Here is a 21,951-nt window from a genome sequence, read left to right as displayed (position 1 = left end):
CTGCTTCAGCCCCCAGCAACACCTCGAAGGGCAAATTTCATTACTTCTTTTCAGAAAAAAATAAAGTATTGTTTCACATGAAACCTATAACTACAATATTACTGTTGTCATGTAAAAAAGAAATGAAAACCAGAAAATACTTGCTGACATACAAACAGCTACAAAGATGGTGCACACCTGCCAAAAAGTGCAGAAATAAGCATCACAGCTGCATTTCGAGCCAGCAAATCTGACAGCAGACAGAGACTAATCAGACTGCGGATCGGGCAAGATTCAGTATGCCTCAGATAATGTTCTGATTTTTTACACGGAACAGCCAATTAGCAAAAGCTAGGGCTGTAGTCCTTTAGTACACATGGTGCAAATATATATTCTGATGACTTGCACATGGTATGCATACCCATAGCCTTAGTGTTAGGTTTGATATTGTTGGTTCTAGTTTTAGTAATTTTATTATGGTGATTCTGATTTTTTTTTTTTTTTTTTTTTTGCACTTTTCGTAGCAAAACTGTATATTTTACTATAGTGTGTATGAAACAGAAACTAAGTTTATTAGTATTATTAAAAGACTGGCTACTTACATGTAAAGTACTGACATGATACTCACAGTAAGTTATGTATTCACCATAAAGTTACATCTGTGTTGCCCATTTTCATTCTTCTTCAACTGATGAATCTCGGATCCATCTCGGCCACTTCTAACAGATCCTTGGATCCAAACTCACGAACTCCTCCCTTTACCCATAATGCCCTGCCTGCCTAACATACCTTAGATTGAGTTTGCAGTCCATAGAAGACAGTGTACAATATCTTAATAGGACTGAAGAAGGTATAAAACTAGAAAAAGGGTTGGAGCCTAAGCAGAGAAAAAGAAGTTATGTACCTACCATAACGTTCCATGTTAGTTGTCTTCTTCTCGCCTTCTTTCTTGCTGGTTGATCGGCTCCGACTCGGCCATCTTCAAAAGCTCGAGAGCTGCTTACTGGCTCAAGGCCCCCCTATATCCCATGATGCCTGGCGCTAGATACCCAGATCTCGTTTGGAAGTCTAACTGCAGACATAATAATAAAGGAATCCTATCCTAGAATGCATGAATCCTACTAGAGAGGCTACTAGTCAGAAAGGAATAGCCAGAGAAGACTCAGCCAGTGAAAAATCAAGAAGAACTCTTCTCGGTCCACTAGGATAGGGGGATTGAGGGTGGGATGCAAGAAAGAAGGTGAGAAGAAGACAGCTAACATGGAATGTTATGGTAGGAACATAACTTCTTTATGTTAAGTTGTCTATCTCGCCTTCTATTCTTGCTGGTTGGGACAGCGTCCCTAGCACCTAAAAACCTGGGTGGCTCATCGGAAAAGACTCTTCAGAACAGTGGAACCAAAGTCAGCTCTGCTTCTGGAAACCAAATCCAACTTGTAATGAGAAATGAAGGTATGTGGGTTGGCCCATGTAGCCGCAGCACAAATAGATTCCATGGGTAACCTAGCCTGAAAGGCCACCGAAGTAGCTAAAGCTCTGGTGGACTACTAGCAATTCTTTATTCCTCAGTTGATATATGAATGTGATGATAGAAGTCAACCACCTGGATAAGGTTACTTTGGAGACCTTGTTTACCTACTGCATAAGACAGGAAAAGTTGATCTGATTTCCTAATGTCCTTGGTTCTGTGCAAATAAAAGCATAGCTGCCTGTGAACATCTAACTGATGCAACTTATATTCCACCCTGTTGGAGTGGTTAGGGAAAAACACAGGAAGGTCTATGGACTGATTCAAGTTACTCTCTGAAGACACCTTAGGAAGGAAGGATGGATTAGTCCTAAGAGCAACCGTGTCATTGTGGAACACGAGGTATGGGGGACGGACAGAAAGAGCCTGTAGTTCCAAAACTCTTCTGGCTGAAGTAATAGCTACCAGGAAGAGGGTTTTCCAAGATAAGAACTTCAGCAAACAAGAAGCTGCAGGTTCGAAAGGGGGCAAAATTAGCGAAGTTAAAATCAAGTTTAAATCCCACGGTGGTGGAGGATCTCTCACTGGGGGCCTGAACAGAGTGGTTCCTTTGACAAAGGCTTTACACAGCTTATGGGACATGATATTGTTTTCCAACAGGCCAATGTGAAAATTTGAAATTGCTGCTAACTGGACTCTAATTGTAGCTGTAGCAGAACCAGCATGGAAGAGTTCTGCTAGAAATTCCAAAATGGAGTGCACTGGGGCTGAAAAGGGGTCTATGCTTTTTGCCTCTGCCCAGGAAGAAAAATGTTTCCACTTACTAGCGTAAGTTTTTCTGGTCGTAGACTTGTGTGATGACAAAAGGATTTCTCTCACAGATGGGGAAATATCTGGGAGCCTGGCTACGGTTGGAAGTGGAGCAACCACGCTGTGAGCTGGAGAGTGTGCAGGGATTGGTGCAGCATGCCCGACTGATGAATCAGGAGGTCTGGAACTAGGTCCAGAGTCCAGGGCTGTTTGAGAAGATAGGAGTGCAGGAACGGAAACCATATTTGTTGAAGCCAGTAAGGAGCAATGAGGATAATTTTTCAACCCGAAACGGCAGCCTTCTGAATCAATTTCAGTATGAAGGGGAAAGGAGGAAATGCATAAAGAAATCCCTGGGGCCAATCATGGACTACAGCATCTCTGGGGGGATGCCCGGGGAGTGAAAGGAGGGAGAAGAAATTGCTGCACTTGTTGTTGAGGGGAGTTGCAAAAAGGTCGCAGCAAGGTTGGCCCCAGTTGCGGAAGATTTGGTCCGCAACCACCTGGTTCAGAGACCACTCGTGAGGCATGAGAATTGCTCTGCTCAGTCTGTCTGCTATAACGCTGGACTTCCCAGGGATGTGCGTTGCAATCAGAAACCGTTGGGAAGAGATCGCCCACTGCCAGAGTCTGAGTGCTTCTCGACATAGGGGGTAGGACCTGGTTCCGCCCTGCTTGTTGATGTACCACACTATGGACATATTGTCCGTTTGAACTGCAATAGTCCCGATAGGAAGAGAGTCCTGAAGAGCCTGCAATGGTAAGAGCACAGCCCTCATCTCGAAGACATTTATGTGCAGATGATACTTGTGAGGTTGCCAGGTGCCTTGGACTGTTCTGCCCTGATAATGCCCCACCCGATCAGGGAGGTGTCCGTGGTCACTGTAGCCACTGGAGGGGGAAGAACAAATGGTCTGCCGTGGATCACTGATGTGGAGACCATCCACCACGCAAGGTGTTTCTTGCATGCCTGAGTGATCATAATCGTGTAAGACATGGGAAGTTGCTGGAAGGACCATTGGGTGAAAAGAAGCCACTGGAGAATCCTCATGTGAAAACGAGCTAGGGGAACAAGTACGATAGCTGCTGCCATGAGACCTAGCGTTTGAAGGACAAACCTGGCTTGAATCCTTTTGCATGCTAATAAAACCTTGACATGCTGATGAATCACTGAAAACCTGTCTGGTGGGAGGCTCGCTAACGTGTATTTGGTATTTAAATTTGTGCCTATAAAGGTGATAGATTGACAAGGCAACAATGCAGACTTTTCGAAATTTATTGTGATACCTAGCCTGGAACAGGTGTTGATGGTGCAGTCTCTGGCTCGCAGAAGGTGATGTCTGGTGGTAGCAGTAAGGAGCCAGTCGTCGAGATATGGAAACACCTGGAATCCTTGCCGTCTCAGATGAGTGGTAACTACTGCCATACATTTGGTAAACACCCTGAGGGCTGTGGTGAGACCAAAGGGCAGAGCTCTGAACTGATAATGGCTGGCTCCCAGCTGGAAGCGAAGGAGTCTTCGAAAGCGTCTGTCCATTTTTATGTGGTAGTACGCATCCTGAAGATCTATGGAGCACATCCAATTGTCCTGACCCAGAAAGGGTAAAATGGACTGAAGCGTGACCATCCGGAATTTTGTTCTTTGTACAAACTTGTTTAGTCTGCCGAGATCCATAATGGTTATCCAGTCCACTGTCTTTTTGGTACCAAAAAGAACCTTGAGTAAATTGCGGATCCTTGTTGGTCTGCTGGGACTTGCTGGATGGCCCTTTTTCTTAGCAATTTTGAGACTTCTAGCACTGCTTGGTCCCTTAGATTGGGTGGAACATCTGGAAGGGACTTGTATGACTTTAAGGGGGTGCGAACGAAGGGGATTCTGTAGCCTCCAGATATGACGGACTGTACCCATTTGTCTTGTGTTATGTCTCAGCAGGCTCCTGGGTACAGTGATAGTCTTCCCCCGACTGCCTCCAGAGGTGAGCAGCCGGGCAACCCTTCAGGGATGCTGGAAGGGCTTGTCAGAAAAGGATTCTCTACTGCCCTGGTTTTGCGGACCCCCTCTGCCATGAGGGCGGCATCTGTTATTGTTCCCTCCTCTGCCCCTGGAGGGAAACTCACCACGTGTGTCCGGCAAGGCTCCTTGGGATTTCTGGAACCACATCTTCCCACTCTTCTGACCCTTAGGATATGGTCTGGAAGGAGTGGAAAAACAGACTCCTACAGCAGAGAGAGTCTTGCCTTCCTGCTCACACCTGGTAAGGGTATCTTTCACCTGTGATCCAAAGAGAGAGGAACCATCAAAGGGGGTGTTGGTGAAAGATGCTCTGAAAGGTTCCGCAAAGTTACATAGCCACATCCAAGCGTGCCTCCTTAGGGCCACGCCTGTGCTGTGCTCGACTCGCACCATCGGCTGCATATGAAATGAGCCACATGGAGGAGTTTACCACAGAATTAAGAGTCGCCAGCAGGGAGGCTGCCTTAGCCTGGGCCCCTCAGCTGATGGATCATGGAGGGTATCTCCAAGCTCTTTCAGGAGATCCCTTTGAAGACGGGTAAAGTGGCACAGGTAATTCAGGGACCGCATGGAAAAGGTCGCTGAAGAGAACATCCGCATCCCATATCTGTCCATCGTCCTGGACTCCTTATTAGGGGGATGGACAGATGAAGTTTCAGCCAACTCCTTCTTTGTGGCCATGCTACCACCATGGCATCAACGGGGACACCCTTGGTCAAGAACTGTTTGTCCCGCTGGGCAGTAATGAATTTTGCAGGTCTTCTAGGGGTCGGTTCCACTGTGTCTGGAGCCGTCCACGCCTTTTGAGCCACCACAGACATCAGTGGGTCGAAAGGCGGAGACACCCAGGAGGTGGAAGGTCGGGATCCAAAGGCATCCAGGAATACCGACTCATCCTCAGAAGCGATTAGGGTAGTCCAGTTTCCCCTCTGCCTAAGCATCTCAAGGATGTCTGAGAAGGAGACATCTTCAGAGGGGGATCTTGGGGACCCTTCCGACTCCTCTAAGTCGGTATCTGATGTAATAGACTCGGGGGAGTCAACATGCTTCCTCTTGCATTTTCTCTTGCAAGGTTGCTCCACTGAAAGATCAGGGGAGGCCTTGGAAGAGGAGGATACACTCAAGGGGGTGTCCTGGAGTGCTGGATCCCCACTCTTAGGGTCTGGAAGAGGGGCAGAGGCTGACACAGGCACCCTAGGGGGAGGAGCTGATGGAGTCGATCATGGGACTGACTCAGGGGCCAGCACACTCCTCATCACCTCGAAGGTGTCCCTGCCCAGATGCAGAGAAGGCTCAGGCTCCAAAGAAACCAAAAGCCCTCCCAGCACTGAGAGAGACGGCTCCGAGGCAGATGTGGGAGTCGAGCTCACCTGCGCCAAAGCACTGAGAGGGAGAGTGGGGTCGGACAAGGGTCCGATGCCACTCGCCCCCTCAGAGCCAACGAGGGAGTCTCAGCACCCAGATCCCTCCAGGGAAGGTACCATGGAAGGGATCGGAGCCGACGAAGGAACAGAAAGGGAGGGTATCGTCGCCGACGGTTCCACGACTCGAACCCCAACGAACTCCGGCTCCGAGCTCAAAGGAAGAGTCGGAAGAGGAATATCAATAGCTGTGGACGGAGCCGACTCCTGATGAGGAGGGCTGGACAACATTTTGGCAAGGGCTTTCGACTTCAACAGCCTACTGACCACTCTTTCCAAATCATGGTCCGAAAGTCTAGAAGACCGAGAAGAGTGGGATGATCGGTGACTATGCTCCGATTGGAACAGGGGGGACTTTGGAGCTGAACGTATCGACTCCAAAGAAGGAGACTTGGATCTCTTTCGACTCTCAGCCGACTCTGAAGACCATGTTGGAGCCAACTGGGAGGGAGGGACATTGGTTCTAGCCAGAGCCGAAATGGATTGTGTGGCTTCACCCAATGACGGCTCCGAACTGGGAGCCGACGGTTTAGGTGGCCTGGAAGATTTCACCGGCTAAGACTTCGATGGTGAATCTTGGGGTTTAAGCAGACCCCTCAGAATCAATTTATTTTTGCGCTCCTGCAGGACTCTTAGACTGAAGGCATGACAGATGGAGCAAGAGTCCTGCAGGCGCACAGCGCCCAGACAATAAACACAAGAAGTGTGACAATCTGTCAGAGACATCTTCTGACAGCATGAGTCACACTTCTTGAATCCGGACGGTTTTGGATCCTTGGACATTATTGGAAGAAAACCAAGGACAAGTTTTCACACAAAAAGTTAAGGTAACCGATGAAAAAAATATTAATACCCTACAGTTACCACAACCCACACAAGTACTACTACCAAAGGGAAAAACAAACTTATCACTAACACTACAGGTTATAGAGAAAAAGTTTTTTTTGTTTTTGTTTTTAAAGAGATAGAAAAGAAAGGTTAACCTCTAGTTCAAACGGAAGAACCTTTCTGTAGAAAGGGAGAGAAGGGGGGAGGGGAACTCTCTAATTTAAACGTGTTTCTTAGGAAGGGAAAGCTATTTAGAGGGAAAAACTAACTACAATGAATAAAGTCTAACTAACGACTAATTCTACACTACAATACAGTAATTTTTACAGGAAAATAACAGTTATAATAAAGAAGCTTATACGACAGTAGAACAACCTCGTAGCAGAAGCGGCAAATGAGATCTGGGTATCTAGCGCCAGGCATCATGGGATATAGGGGGGCCTCGAGCCAGTAAGCAGCTCTCGAGCTTTTGAAGATGGCCGAGTCACAGCAAGAATAGAAGGCGAGATAGACAACTTAACATCAACAGTTCCCATATTAAAACTCTTAGGCCTATCCAGGAGCAAAAGAAAGGGTAGTAGGAAGACAGAAAGTTGAGGAAGAATGAAAATGGACAACACAAACCTAACATTATGGTGAGTACATACATTTTTTGTCTGATGTTGTCATTTTCATTCATTCCTCAACTGATGGGACAGAAACCCCAGCTAGATAAACCTTAAATGGTCCTCATGGAAGGATATTCCGGAGTACTAAGCAGCCAAAGGCAGCTCTGTTCTAACACACAAAATTGAATATGCAATGAGCAATAAAAGTATGAACGTTGGACCATGTGGCAGCTGCACAAATGTCACCAATGGAAGCCCTTGACCAAAATGCTGAGGAGACTGCCACAGACCTCATGGAGCGAGCTCTAGGAAGCTTAGGCAGAGATAATCCTCTTTTACTATAGATAATGGAGATACAATCAGTTAACCTTTTGGTCAGTGTAACTTTGGAAACTGACTTGCCCAAACTGTTAGGCAAGAAGGATACAAATAACTGGTCAGTGTTCTGAAAATCTTTGGTTCTATGGAGATAAAAACAAAGTTGTCTATGCACATCCAAATGATGGAGCATGTACTCTCCCTTATTTGAGAAATTTGGAAAGAAAACTGGGAGGTTAATGACCTGGTTAATATTGGACTCAGAAGCTACCTTAGGCATAAAAGACAGATTGATCCACAAGGACACCCTGTCTTTGTGGAAAATCAATTAAGGAAATTTGGGAGATAGAGTCTGGAGTTCAGATACTCATCTAGCTGATGTGATAGCAACTAGAAAAATGGTTTTCCAAGACAAAAATTTTAGCTCTGACCTGGTTGAGGTTTCAAAGGGGCTTTGGGTCTGAGCTTGAAGCAAAACAGCTAAATCCCAAGGAAGAGTACAATCCTTTAATGGAGGTTTAAGTAGAAAAGATGCTTTGAGAATGGCTTTACATAATTTACAAGAAGCTAAGGTAGAATTATTTTCGCCTAGATGGAAATTTGAAATAGCAGCCAACTGGACCTTAATAATAGAAAACTTAACCCCGTCACTGAAAATTGAAGCTAAAAATTCAAGTACAGCTTGTAGGGGCAGAAAGGGGGGGGTCCAGATCCCTGTTAGGGGCTCAGAATACAAATCTCATCCATTAAATTTTGTACATCTTTCTAGCAGAGGCTTTTTGAGTAGATAACAAAATATGATAGACTGAGGAGGAAAGCCTGGGCTGCCTAGCAATCACTGGAATTGGAGAAACCATGCAGTCAGTTTGAGGCTTGTTATGTCTGAATGAGTCATACCTGTCAGGTGGGACAGGAGGTCTGGATAGCGATCCAATATCCAGGGCGGATGTAGAAGGTATGGCTAGAGGAAGGGAAACCAAATCTGACAAGGCAAAATGGATGCAATGAGGATAACTATGCTCTTCAACTGGTATGTTTTCTGTAGACATTTGGGGATAAGAGGTAATGAGCATCTCTTGGTGACACCCCTGTTGGAGGGATCAGGACAGAGAACCTGCTGCACTTGTTGTTGAGGGGAGAAGTGAATAGGTCACAGCATGGCTGGCCCTATTGACAGAAAATTCTCTCCACTACTTTGAGATTGAGAGACCACTCATGGAATCAGAATGGACCTGATTAGTTTGCAATCACACTGGCTTTCCCCAATATGTGCATTGCTTTTATAAAGTGTCTGGAAGAGATCACTCATTGTCGTACTCTCATTGCTTCTCAACAAAGTGGATAAGATTTGGTTCTTCCCTGTTTGTTGAGATACCAGACTATGGACATATTGTCTGTCTGAATAGCAACCACCCAGGAGGGGAGAGTGTCTTGAAAGGCCTACAATGCTAGGAGGACTGCTCCCATTTCCAGGACATTGATATGCATCTTGGCCTCTTCTGGGGACCACATGCCTTGGACTGTCCTTCCCAAGTAGAGCCCCCCCCCACCCCAGTTGAGAGGCTTCCATAGTCACCATGCCTGTTGGCAGCGGGAGAACAAATGGATGGCCTTTGGAAACTTTTGAGTGCAGCTACCAAACAAGAAATCTTATGCAAGCTTGTGAGATCTTGACTGGAGCAGTTAAAGGTTGCTAAAGAATGGACCACTGTACTGATGGGGTCCATTGCAGAATTTGCATGTGAAATCTGGCTAAAGAATCTAGGGTGACAGCTGCTGTCATGGAGCCAAAGGCCTGTAAGACTAGTCGTGCTGGAAGAGAAGGATGTGAGATCACTTTCTTGACCTAGGATCTCAGTATCTGGATTTAAGTTGGAGGAAGAGGGGGTATCTGACTGACCATGTCCAGATGAGCACCTATGAACTCCAGACTCTGTGTAGGTGTGAAATGTGATTTGCTGTAACTGACTGTGATGCCTTGATGGAGACATAACTGGAGCAAGTAGTCCCTTGCCTGCAGGAGTAGATTCCTGATGTGGGCAGTTAGGAGATAGTTGTCTAGGTATGGAAACTCTCGGAATCTCAGCAGTCTCAAGTGAGCTGCTAGCACTGCCATGCATTCTGTGAACACCCTGGGGCCTGCAGTGACACCAAAAGACAATGCTCTGGATTAATAATCCCAGCCGGGTATGCAGATATCTTCTGGAGTGCCTGGTCATTTTGATATGACAGTACACATCCTGTTGATCTACCGAGCATGTCCAATCATCCTTTCTTAGTAGGTGCTGAATGGACTGAACCATGACCATCCAGAACCTTGAATGCTGCATGAACTGGCTTAGTCTGCTGAGATCTAGGATGGGTCTCAAGAACCATTTCTTCTTTGGCACTAAAAATAATCTTGGAGTAGGTCCCAGATCCTCTCTGGTCTGGGGGAACCTTCTGGGTGACTCTTTCTTTTTCTAGCAGCTTTTCTATTTCTAAGGATGCTGCTTCCATCTGACTGGGTGAAACATCAGGGATTCACTTTAATCTGGTAGGGGGTATTGGGAAAATGGTATGATACAGCCACTGGATACAATTCTCTGCACCCAGGAATCTTTTCTTATGGATAGCTAGGCTCTTTGCTGCGATAAATGCCCCCTGACTGCCTCCAGAGAGTAACAATCTGGCAACTCTTCAGGACCGCTGACAGGGCTTGCCCAAGAAGGAAGCCTTGAAACCCTGGTTTTGCAGGCCACCCCTGCCATGGGGACAGCATCTTCCATTACAGTTCTCCCTTCTGCCCCTAGGAGAACTATCTCTTTGTGAGTCTTGGAAGGAACCCTGGGATTTATTGAACCACATCTTTCTACCGCCTCATCGATTCTGGAAAAAGCGTCACTGATTGGTAGAAAAACATGTCTCTATGGCAGACAAGGTCTTTCCTCTTGCTTACATCTGAACAGCATGGTTTTTACTTTAGGGCCAAATAAAGAGGATCCACCAAATGGAACAGTGATGAATGAAGACTTAAAGGGCTCCACAAAGTCACATAGATGCATCCAGGCATTTCTCTCTATGTCTAACCCTGAATGCACTGCCTGTAAGGTACCTTCTTCTCATGGGATATCAGCCTAAAGGACATTTTAGATATCGACTCAAGGGTGGTCAGTTGAGAGGAAACTCTACTTTGATCCTCAACAGACATGGGCCCAGAAAGAAATTTTGAGAGTTCTTTAGTCAAAAATCTCTTTGCAACCTTGGAAAATGTGCCGGATAATTCAATGACCACAGAGCAAAGGTCGCTGAAGTATAAATGCACTTATCAAATCTGTCCAAGGGATGGACAGAACAGCTCTGCTCCACAAGCTGTTTTTGAGTGGCCACCGCCACAACCGTGGTATCAACTGGGACCCCCTTGCTCTATGCGCCAATGTGTCCTGTTCTTGGGAGGGGCTAAAAATTTGTCTGGATGCTTAGGGATGACTCCACAGTATGTAGCTCCTTCCACTCCAGGAGAAAAACGAGATTTATAACTTCATCAGATGGGGGGGGGGTCACTCAAAACATAGCCGGGCCAGACCTGAAAGTCTCCAGGAACACAGATTCCTCTTTGAAAGGTGTATCAGAAGACCAACCACCTTTTTGTTTTAAAAGCTCAAGAATGTCTCCAAATGAGACAATTTCAGGTGGAGATCTGGGGGATCCATCCCCTTCATCCGAAATCAGTGTCCTAAATGACAGATTCCTGAGGGGAATCTAAGTGTCTCCTCTTACATATTCTCTTCTGAGGGACCTCATCTGTGGGTGGCCTGTTGAGGTATCAGAAGTGATGGGGGAGTTCTGAGGGACTGAATGCAGACTTGGATGGGCTAGCTGTCCAAGTGGAATGGAAGAATGAGGCTCAAAGCATAATTACAAATTAGGTAAACTGATCTGAGGAGGGGTAGGGATATCCTTTCTCTAGGTAAAGAGAAGGCCCTCTTCATGATCTCAAAGGCACAGCACTTAGAAGAGACCAAAGCCGATGGTAATGGAGCTGACATCTCCTGAGCCACAAGCCCCTATAACCATGCAAGCACTCCACCCAAGGATGGAATTTGATCGGCGCTGCCCAATGCCGAGGCTCCGAGTGCAGGGATGGCTCCGATAACTTTGGAGTCAACTTTGGTCCTCCAGATCCGGTGCCAATGCTTTGGCTCTGGGAGTCCTCTGGCTTCAAAAGGCTCAGAGCTAGCCAACTCAAGGAAGTGACTGGAGTCAAAGAACAAACTCTATTCGGAACTGATGAGCGCACCCCTAGGGGTCTCTAATCTGAGGGCTCCGAAGCGGCAGGTCAAATCAGAGAAGGAGAAACCAAAGGGGAAGTAGTCACAGGCAGGCTCAATGATCCAATGGGAGATAAAGCTAGGATTATACTCATTTAGATCTGAGTTCTGAGGAATTTCCTCATCATCCTGTCCACTTCAGCCCTGTATAAACACCTGGAAGATTTGGGAGAACAGGTTGTGGATGGAGGTCTAGAATGACTGCAAGAAGATTCTTGCAAGACAAATGAAGAGAGTCAAGACATTATGTAAGGGGTGACTTGATCCGTGGTGATTTGGATTTCATAGTAGACAGATTCAAAGTGGTTGGATCTGACTTTTCTGAAACTTTTGTAGGTGGCTCCTAGGAAGGAGCACAACAGGAAATGGAATCCGGAGATCTCTTTGGAGAGTTTTTGTCCTTGGAAGCAGACTCAGGCTTCCTTTTGGGGGATTTAAGATCCGACTGAAGCAGAAGAAGAAGTGTAAGGGAGAAGGCATTTCAATACAAGCTTATTCCATCTGTCTATGAGTGTTCTGGAGTTGAAACTAGCTTATACGAAGCAATCTGCATCTAAATTGGCAATGCCCAAGCAGTATATGCATTTCCTGTGGACATCCGAATTAGGTATGTTATGCCCACAGGTGATGCATTTTTTGAAGTCAGTAGGTTTATTGGCTATACTGGCATAACTTAGAAACCAAGGCTACAGAAAAAAAATAAACAAAGAAGTATATGTATTTTTTTATTTAAGAAAGAAGAGAAAAGAAAAGCTAACAACAACAGTAGACAAGAAATAGCCTAAAAAAAGGAGCAGAAAGATTGAAAAAAAGATAGCAATGTACCAGCTATGGCACTATAGAGAAATACCGAATTACTGGTAATAACTGCAAAGGAAAATTACTGTAGAGAGAAATTTACTTTAAAAGGGAGGATGATGACAGGAAGAATTCAGTAATTAGACTAATAGGGAATGAAAAAAATTAACTAAAAACTCACTATTTTAACTAAGAAGTCACCAAAGCTCGAGAGAGAGAAAGGATCTTTGTAGGTAGTGATGAGGTGGGAAACAAGATCTGAGGTATGGTAGGCAGGCAGGACATTATGGGCAAAGGGAGGAGTTCGAGAGTTTGGATCTGAGACTCTGGTAGAAGTGGGTGAGTTGGATCTGAGTTGGATCCAAAACCCATCAGTTGAGGAATGAATGAAAATGGCAACATCAGATCAATACATTTTGAGAGAATTTCTAAAATGGTCCTGCTAACAAGATACACTTTTTCTGCTACATACTACCCATTCTCAATAGCTGTAATCCCACATGCTATATACCACAGTCCATTCAGCACCATCAGTACTTATTTACTGATAATAAAGCACATAAAGCCAGCAGAAAAAGACTTCTGAATAATATTCCAGGCGTAATATTCCATTTCCACAATGCTATTTTAATAATTTTTAAGCTACAAGTATAAGAAAGTACAGTAAGTTTACTTAACATAACAATAGATGTTTGAATAGCTGCAGTAACCATAACTACATGGGATATACCCTTGCTCTTCCTTGTGCCCTGTACGTCTGTATGCTGGTATAACAAGAGATGCACAGGTGCAAAAAAAACAGCTCTATCTTGCACAAAGGGGAGGCAGAAGTCTGAATCTCTGTAATAATTAAGTAAAAACCAGAAGATATTGTTATGTCTGAGGTAAAGTAGGGTACTTCAGTCTAAAATAGGGTATTTCAATCCAGCCAAAAAAGAGCATGAATAAATGGGAGAAAATGGGAGGATGCTAATATTAGAACAGTGATCTATTTGAACATCTGCTGTTATGGTAAGTTAACTTACACAACTGTAGTATGCTCTTCATTAGATGACTGTTACAGACCATGACCATGCAAAGTAAAAAAAAAACATATTTTTTGCAGGGGGACAAGCTGACCTGCACCCTCCACATGGGGTGCTGCCCCCCACACCCTGCTAATTATATATAATAACTATGGGATCAGGCAATCCCAGGGGTAAGGGCATATTTCTCAGTCCAAGGAATTGTCAGTCTCACACAACTATTGACTTTCTGTTTTGTACTAAAATGCAAAATGTGCAAAGAAAACATGACATATTCTGTCTTATATCCATTATCTCAGAAATGCAGAGAGAAAAGTTCTTTACTTCTGTTTCAATTCATATATCCATTATAAGTAACCTCTTAATTCAGCTGAGGATAAGGGTGAGTTGGGGTACATATAAGAAACATCGGTTTCAACCAAAAACACTGAGTTCAATGCAGAAGACACTCTGAATGGGATGCCTACCATATTACATAATGCCCTGCACACAAACAGAAACCTAGGGACAGATCAGTGTAATAAATCAATTTATTCCAGATGTCTCTGAAGACAGGAGGAAAATAAATGCTCAATATTTACCATAATGGTAGATTCTTGCTGTCACTCTCCATCTGTCTTAACAGTTGGGTTATCCACGTAGATGTAGATCCAAGCTGGAAAAAAAACTTCAGAGCTCCTCCAGCACTCAGGCTACTCACCCAATAATTCCCTGAACTAACTCTATAGCTTCAGATTGAGTTTGCCCTACAGAAAAAAATAGCAATTGTGGAAATGAAATACCCACAAACACAGCTGAAGGACTGTGCCCCAAGAAGGTTTCAGGCTGGTCAATTATTGTCCTCCAAAAACTAAGCAAAGGCATAATGACAATCTGGAAGGGGGAACGGATTAGGGATGTTGAGATGGATGGGAGGGACATCAAGGATCTAGATTTATGGAAAGTACATAATTTCTATATCCTGGGTGGCATCATGGCAGGACATTTCTAAAGATGACAAAACCAAAGGTTACCCTGGATCTGCAATGGAGATCTGGCTTATAATGTTTGACAAAAGTATGCAAAGTAGACTAGGGCCACAGCAGCACCGATACCATCCAGAGATATAACTTCAAAAAGGGGATGTAAGTAGGAACAGATCTTGAGGTGTGGCTCTTGGTTTAGTTGGGAGAAATAATCCCTTCAAGCTATAAACAAAGGTAATACAGTCTGCAAGCCATCTGGATAAGGACACTTTAGTGACCTTTGAACCCAGTTTTGATTTTGAAATATGATACAAACAGCTGGTCATCTTTTCGTATGGCCTTCATGTGATGTAAGTAAAATCTGAGTTGACTGTGCACATCCAAGGTATGAAAAGTGTATTCACATCTGCTGGAATATTTAGGAAAAAAGACAGGCAAGTGTATAGCTTGGCTCAAAACTGACTCAGTAACTACCTTAAAAGCACAAAGGTAGGGTTTGGTTTAAAGGAACCCTTGACTTTTTGGAATGCTAGATAAAGAAAGCTTACATGACAACAATGAAGTACAGATATTTATTTGGTTATGGTTACTGCCACCAGAATGATTTCCAGGAAAGAAATGTAAGCTCTACAGAAGAGACAGATTCAAAAGAAGGTTGTCTACTGGCTTGCAGCATCACAGTAATATCCTAAGCTAGAGTCGGGTCTTTAATAGGAAATCACAAGAGAAAGGTGCCTTTTAGAAAGACTCTGTAGAGACTTTGAAAAATGCAAATGCCAAACCGCTTCTGCCTACAGGACATTTCATATGGCTGCTAGATGAACTTTGATAGTAAAATACATTTGATGAATTTCTAGGGGGCTGTGGTGAGACCAAATGGCAGAGCTCTGAACATATACTGACTGGCTTCCTGTTAAAAGTGCAGATACCTTCTGGACTGCTGTGAAATTTTTACATGACAATAGGCAACCTGAAGGTCTACAGATCACATATAGTCTCCCTTCCCCAGGAGGGGAAGAATGGATTGCAGTATGAACATCTGGAATGTTGTCTTCTTTATGAACATGGTAAGTTTGCTAAGGTCCAGGACAAGTCTGTGGTCCTTGTTCTCCCACTGGCACTAAACAGAATCTTGAGTAGACTGGATCCACTGTGATCTGTTGGGACCTCCTGGACGACTTCTTTTTTCTAGCAGCCATGAAATTTCTTGCACTGTGGCCCTTTTTTGGTTTGGTGGAACATCTTGAAGGGTAACTAAGGATTGGCTTTGCTGTGAAGGAGATTATGCAACTTCTGAATATTATTTTCTCCACCCAAAAGTTGCCTGTGTTGGCATTCCAACTCTCTAGGTGAGGAGACAAGTGTCCTCCAACTCCAGAGGGAAGCAGGCAGGCAAGCCTTCAGGAATGCTAAAAAACATTTTATCAGTGAAAGGAGCTCTAAACCATTGATTTTGTGAGACTTCTCTGCCTTTAGGGCAGTGTCCTTTAAGGTTCCCTCCTCTACTCCTGGGGGCCTGTCAAAAGAGGAGTTTGGTTTCCTGAACCAGAGCTGCTTCCCTATTCTCTGATTCCTGGAAAATTGTCTTTGAGTGTTACAGAAGTGAAATCCAACTGCAGATATTTTACTGTCGTGATCACTCTTAGACAAGGTTTCCTTCACATTTAGTCTGAAAAATGTATTCTCTTCAAAAGGAGCATTATGAACTAAAATCTTGAAGTTTTCCACAAATCACATGGCCATAGCAAGGCATGGCAACGTAACATATGGCAATGCCAGTACCTGCAGCGCCTGATGCCCCATTTGCTACATTTGAAGCCAGTCTCATGGTGACATTAGTAATTAACAACATGGTAGCCATTTCAGCCTCCATGAAATTGATCATCTCTGTTGTCTATAGTCTCCCTAGGGATTGTTATAGATCATTAGCTAAATCCTTCCAGACTTCGTGATATATGAGATATAATTACCTGACTGCAGGGAAAAACTTCCCAAAGTATAGACACACTTTCTAAAATGGTCTATAAGCGTGGACTCTCAGTTAGTGGGATGGACCGTAGAGCTTTCCTCTGAAAACTCTTTCTTACTGGTTGCCACAATAACAATTTAACTGATAGAAGGGCCATTGCACCAATGTGGGTGACCTTTGGGGTGAACAAGCACTTTATCTGTTTTTCTAGGAATAGGTTCCATAACATCCAGATTCTCCCAATTATTTGAGACACCACTTCTATCTATTTGTCTGCAGCAGGAACCAACCAAGCAGTAGATGAGCCTGTTCCAAAGGCCTCAAGGAACACCACCTCATCAGGGGAAGGGGAACCAGTGGGTCAAAACCTCTCTGTCTCAGCATTTCCATCACTTTACTAAATGAGTTGTCTTGGGATGAGAACTAAAGGACCCTTCCCCCAAATCAAGGTTAGAGGCTTCACTGAGATATCCCTGATGGGAGTCTAAGTCTCTTCTCTTACAATTACCCTTTCTGTGCTCTTCCAAAGTGGAGGGAGAAGACGACTCAGAAGTGTCCTGAGCACCTTGAGTAAGGGATGGCTCAATGATCTTTGAAGCAGGGTGTCCCTTGGAACAATGATGAGAAGCAATAGATACAGATACACCTGGAGATCACTGCAGCTTTCTGAAAATTCATCAAATGTATGGCATTGATCAAAGCACACTCCTGGATGCAAGGGATCCAGGCATTACAATACTTGGGCAATTGGCTTCTCACTGCAACAATAAGAATCCTTAATCCAAGCAAGAGATGTTCTGTTCTGCGGCTAAGGAGACATCCCATTCCCAGAAGACTGTTGAGCCAAAATTGTCTTAAATGTCTTGAATGCTGAACATGGCGCTGGAGGCACTAAGAATGGCAACCTCTGATCCAGGGCCGGGGGCAAAGTTGAAGGATCTTTAGACCAGTCCTCAGGCACCAGTAACCTGACTGGATCGTATGTTCAGACCAGAGATGAGCTACTGAGTGCCAAAATACCCAAAAGGACGACCTCAAAACCTGATGGAGTTGAACTTAAGTCTGGACAGTTGATGCCAACCTCTGGTCTCTGGAATACCACTGGCTCTGAAGAAATTAAAGTCAAGTGCATGAAGGCTAGAGTCAGTGTTAAAGACACCAAGATTGAAAACACAGACAGGGGAATTATCAGGGGGAACCTCAGCCTCAAAATCGCCACATCAAACAAGAGAATTGGAGAAGGAGCAGCAAAAAGGTGGATGTGTAGATCAGCTTTCTTCGCTCTCTAAGTCAAAGGGGAGAGAATGATTCCCTTGTCTATCTAGGCCTTAATGAAGGCTCTCATCATCTTTTCCCAATCAATGTCCCTGATGTTTTCTAGAGGACCTAATGGACCAGACAAATGCAGCTGAAGAAGGAAGACAGGGCAAATATTTTGCAGGCTCCCTCTCAGAAGATCTGGAGCCTGGTGACGATATCTCCTTCTGAAAGCAATCTGTAATGACCATCAGACCAGAGTCATCTAAAGAAGGCAAGGGTCAGGGCTGGAGAAGGCCTAAAGTGATCCAGCTATCTTCAGAGTCTGAGAACCCAACAGAGGAGAATATGAAATTATCTTCCTCTTTTCTTTCTCTTTTCCTCTAGAACCACTATCTTTGATTTTCTCTTTTGATCTTTCTCTCACTTTTTATTTTTGTCATTTTCAGTCATTTTTGTACCCTGCTTCTCAGCACCTTTAGGTGGCTGAGAATGGTGTGAATCCATGGGAAATCTGGATGATTCTCCCTAGAACCTGGGAGAATGCCTCTAAGAATCAATTTTTTTTTGTCAAGTAAAGCCCATTGACTAAATGAGGCAAAAATGTCACAGCTGGAATTAAGGTGGTGCAAGATTAAACTAAAGACAAACTCAGCATGTAGATCCTGTGGCAGGATTTTATATCCACACCTAAGACATTTTTTAAAGCCCAAGCCTTTTCTATAGTACTGTCCCATGGACAAAGTCTGTTAAAAAAAAATTCACAAAAAACTATGGCCACTTTATACCCGACATCTGTTTATGGCCAACATACACTGAAGGTTGCAGGACGACGCATGTACCTTCGCAGTAGCATTTATCTTAGGTAAAATGGCCAGATGTATGAGTCTACCGGAGGTGGACTCCCTCATGTAATGGATACTGCAGCATATGAATAGAAGGACATCACAAAAAGGTATATAATAGTATGCAACCAAAAGTAGTACAAATCTCACTGAAAGATCTGACAAGAGATGAGTGTTATAGATAATGCCTGCTCTGTAAGAGAATCAAATGACATCTGAAGCTATAATCTTAGAACAGTGAATTATGGGGGAGAGAAGACTGTGCACTGAAGTTCTGAAGAGTTTTGCCAGCTCGGACATTCCTCAAGGATGATAACCCAACAGTTGCGATACATAGAGGGGACAAAATAGGCTCCACAAACATGTAGAAAACCGAAATAGACAAGGTGTCTGTTGAAAGTCTGAAGTTTGTAATTGTGAACCTCAGAACTGCAGAAATGAGAGTGAGAATGTGGTTAATTTATACTTAGTGAAGTTACAGTACCTGAAGGTATTCACTCTACTCTGAGGCACAGTGATTTGGAAGTCAGTATACATCTGGTGCAGTAGCATGGGTGTGAGACATATAGCCCCCTACAACAAGAGTTACAGTAGAATCATGCAAAAAAAAAAAGCGCTAAAGGTGTAATGGCAAGTTACACAATTCACTATTTTTATTTGAACCACTTCTTTCTTTCTCAGAATACTGGAACTTACAAGATCATGTTTTGTACTTCAAACACGGAGCCGCACAGACACGAAAAGACAAACAAATTACACCTAAACCATAACTACATACCAGACAGAACTATATATAGCAGAGCTACAAATTCATAAACTAAATAATCACAAAATCACCCTTATTTACTTTTTTTAGCATCACATACCCCTAGAACCAAAGTCCACAGCACTGCACTTGCTTCTCCTCTCAGACACCTACTCTTTGGCAAGCTCTCCCCATTGACATTAAGGAAATCAACACTTATTCCACATTCAGAATACAACTCTAAAAGCATTTTTTTCATCCAAGTCAAATGCTCCTGCTTCAACAAAGGGCATATCACATCCTAACCTATCTCCTCATCAAGTCTCTTCTCCTCTCTCAAGATTCACTTAAAGACTGACCCACTTTAGAAACTAATGTATATATTTTACATTACATTGCTTAACTGTACATTGCATGGTGTTTGTTCAATGGAAAGTATATACACATTTCTCTATGTAATCAGTCTGAGTTATTCTGTTATTTCTTACATTTCTGTATTTTTGTTTCTGAAATGTTTTGCATTTCACTTGGGCTAAGATTGAAATTGGTTAATACTGATCAGTGCACCTACCCCTATAAACAAATATAACTAAAATAAATAAAAAAATAAAAACATTAATTTATAGTGACAAAATCTGTCTGAAATTCAGAGAGGCTTACTATGAGGGGAACCCCTTAACATGTCCATTCTCTCCCTCATAGTAGGCCTTTCTGACCGTCAGAGCACAGTATTGCTCAGATTTTCCCACGACTGGGAGCCTCAACATGGAGGGCAGTTTTGCTAGTAGAACTATATGCTAATGCATCAATCTGGGAGACTGACTAATGCTAATCAGCCATGTGCTCTCCCTGGAAATGGCAATGGCTTCCAATTTACACTGCCAGGTGGTTCAGAGAATCACTTAACCAAGTAAAATTTATTGCTGCACAAGAAAGTGAATGATGCCAAAAGATGGTAGTCAGCTATTCACTCCTAAAAACAGTTACAATACAGGTAAGTTCCCCGAAGGTGCCGGGGGGAGTTAGAGAGTGTGTGTGTGTGTGTGTGTGTGTGTGTGTGTGTGTGTGTGTGTGTGTGTGTGTGTGTGTGTGTGTGTGTGTATGCGGACATGTGCATCTGCATGTCCGCAAGGGTATAAATAAAGATGCAGGAATGTGTGTGTGCATGTGTCTTTGTTCTTGTCTCTATCTGCCTGGATGTTTGCACTACTGGGGTTAGCAAGGGAATTGAGCGTCTGGATGTGTGGATGTGTGTATATGGTTGAGAGTGCCCACAAGTGTGACTGCTGTTAGGGTGCTTGTTTGCTGCTGTGTGTGAATTTCTGATTGCTTGTGAGTGAGTGTAGGGGTGTGTGTTTGCCAATGCATTGCATGAGCCAGGAGGGAGAACACTATTGCCGTCAAGTCTACGGCACAGGTGTTAGTTAGGGTATGACTCAGAGACATGTAACAAGCTGATAATGAGATATTTCTCACAGTGCCCAAAGCTGTCTTTGAATCATATTATCTCACTGTCATCGTAACTGACCTATTTACTGTAGGCAATTAGTGTGAGCAGTGAGCTACTTTCTAAATCCCAGAGCGCAATTTATGGAAATATTTTACATTTTAAGAGAATTTGTTTTCCTAAAACTACATTATTTAAATAAAACAACTTGAGTTATGTCAGTGGCATAAATATTTTAAGAAAAGGAGAAGACAGGACATTATTACCTAGCATTATGTCTACAATGACTGCTTTGCAATAACTTCACAGTGAAGTAAGCTGAACTACACTAGCCGGACCACTTCTGAAGTCACACAATCTGAGGCTGCTGCAAAAGGGATTAACTATCTGGTGAGAATCCATCCCATACAAAAGGCAAGAAAACTATTCATAGCACAATGAATTTTAAAATTTGTAAAAGTAAATACAAACTAACAAAAACTGTCAGGCATTTTTTACCGAAAGGGTTATTTTCTAAAATATTTTTTGAAATTTTAATTCATTTCACATTATTTAATAAACTATACTGCTTGTAACAGAAATGGTGGGAATGTCAGAGCTTCCTTCATTTTCTGGTAAAACCTAATTCTGCTAATCTCTAATCATGATTAACATGAGCTTGTAATACACCCAAGTCTGTTTTTTAATACGAGATGTAGGACAAGCTTTAGTAAAAAAATTAAATAAATACAAAAATCCCTATTTTCTACTATGCATTCTCATCTCAAAATCTTTAGCAGTATAATTAACTGCTGCCCATTTATTACTAAATCTTTCAAAACAGTGTTGCTTTTCTAGTGATAAAAATATACACTTTACAATGTTATCTAGACATTTGACCAAGAATCCTTTGAAGAGCTGAAAAAAATAGCTGCAACAGATAACCTTCCAATGAAAAAAAAAGGGCTGCAACAGATAATCTTCCAACGAACAGAGACTTTTTTCAGGTATTGTTTAAGAATCCTTGAAATGGATGTATGGGAATCTTGCATTGTGGTATACATTCAGTTAGACACATTAGGTTCCTTCTGTTCTTACAGTCTGTCAGGATTATGAATACAGCATTAGTCTATGGACATCTAATAACCATGCTTTTTATTGCAAT

The 21,951-nt window shown here is 43.3% G+C and overlaps 1 protein-coding gene across 2 annotated transcripts in view; it reads right to left on the bottom strand.

Annotated features, from left to right (window-relative positions):
• The window catches only part of LOC122790821 (disabled homolog 2-interacting protein-like), a 1,962,433-nt gene that overhangs the window by 1,055,491 nt on the left and 884,991 nt on the right, over positions 1–21,951 (bottom strand). The gene's annotated exons all lie outside the window — the stretch shown is intronic.

This window comes from Protopterus annectens, chromosome 16.part0 (genome assembly GCF_019279795.1).
Source record: "Protopterus annectens isolate FY-2018-M chromosome 16.part0, PAN1.0, whole genome shotgun sequence".
NCBI lineage: Eukaryota > Metazoa > Chordata > Ceratodontiformes > Protopteridae > Protopterus > Protopterus annectens.
The sequence above is the reverse complement of the archived record's forward strand: the minus strand, read 5'-3'. Positions and strand labels throughout refer to the sequence as shown.